The following is a 1,524-nucleotide window of genomic DNA, read 5'->3' as shown; positions in this document are numbered from 1 at the left end:
TTTAAAAATAAGTAAATAAACCATAAAAATATAGAGAAATATCTACTATTTGAAACCAAGCTAAGGAACAATAAAGAAATATTGACCTGGAAATTATTGAATATCTTTACTGTGAGTAAAGATATATTGATCTGGAAATGATTGAATATCTTTACTAGGAGTAAAGATAGTATTTTCCAAGGAAATTACATAAAGTTAGGTGATAATCTTTCTCTTGTTATTGCTCCATAAGTGTGCTCTTCCTTTCCTCCTTATGCCACCATAACATTTTCAGGACATTATTGTCATAACTGGGAAGAATAAATTCAACGTTCTGTAATTTTTAGTGACACTTCTACTTATCTTTAAAGTACAAATCTATCCTTAAGTTCCCTTCTTTATGGTCCTCCCTTAAGCCAAATGATTGTATGTGAATTTAATTTTAAAATGCATACTAATGATTTCTAAAAATTACTACATTTGTCATCCTAAGAATTTTTTGCATTTCATAAAGAATATGTAATTCCCGGCTAATTTCCAGCACCATGGCACAGCAATGCCAGCCATTTTTGGGAAACAGATGAATTTTGTGTTGATGCTCCTGCCACATCACTAAGAGGAAAGCCGTGACTTCTTCTCCTCCCCCTCCCAATAAAAGGCTTATTAAAACCAGGGGTGGAGTGAGGTGTGGGGTTGTCTTTAAAATAATCTACTGGAACTCAGGGAGCAGGGAAAAAGGAAATAGATTGGGAAATGAGCTGGTCATGAGCTGTTATCACTGACACTCTGTGAGCAGTACTTGGAGTTTCTTTTGTTTATGTTTGAAACTTCCATAACAAGAAAAAATTTTTTGAAAACAACAGAAATGATTCTTAAAGACTAGATCTAAATTCTTGCTCTGGATAAGTCATATTTCTAAGAACAGGCAGGACACAAAGTAAATGACAATTTTATCTTCAGATTTGCCAATAGTGTCAAACTATTTTACTTTGCTTAAGGCATTTTGTCATTCCAATTAATCCAACATCACTCAACACATTCATTAATACTATATTTACTACATCTTCCAAATCATAATTAATAGAACTCAGACCAAGTATTTTATGGTGGTATAAATCACTAGGAAAATGTCCCCAATTATATAGTTGGTGGAAAGCAATAAATGATAATAATTCTGCAAATTCACTTCAAGATGATCCTCAACAGATCCATAAGGTTTATTCATTTGATTTAAATTTTTACATAGCACATTGAAATGCCTCCAATATTTCAAAAGGCAAAGTTAAAAAGAGAAAGTAAAATGACAGTTATGTTCAATTTAGCTTCTAATTTATTGAGTGGGGGTAGATTTTTTACAAGAAATGCTTATAAATATAGCCTCAAATTTTCTCTCTTAGTTCATAATTTAGAAACAAATCGGAAAAAATATTTTTAAAAACACTGAATTTTTTAGCATAAATACAAAAATTCCTAACCTCAAGTGAGCAAAGAAATGTAAGCTTGTTTCTGAAGCCATATGTTGCTAAAATAACACAGGAATAAAAA

Source organism: Cavia porcellus, unplaced genomic scaffold, assembly GCF_034190915.1.
Source record: "Cavia porcellus strain 051 isolate PalLab524CR breed Dunkin Hartley unplaced genomic scaffold, mCavPor4.1 scaffold_22, whole genome shotgun sequence".
In the NCBI taxonomy this organism is placed as follows: domain Eukaryota; kingdom Metazoa; phylum Chordata; class Mammalia; order Rodentia; family Caviidae; genus Cavia; species Cavia porcellus.
The sequence above is the reverse complement of the archived record's forward strand: the minus strand, read 5'-3'. Positions refer to the sequence as shown.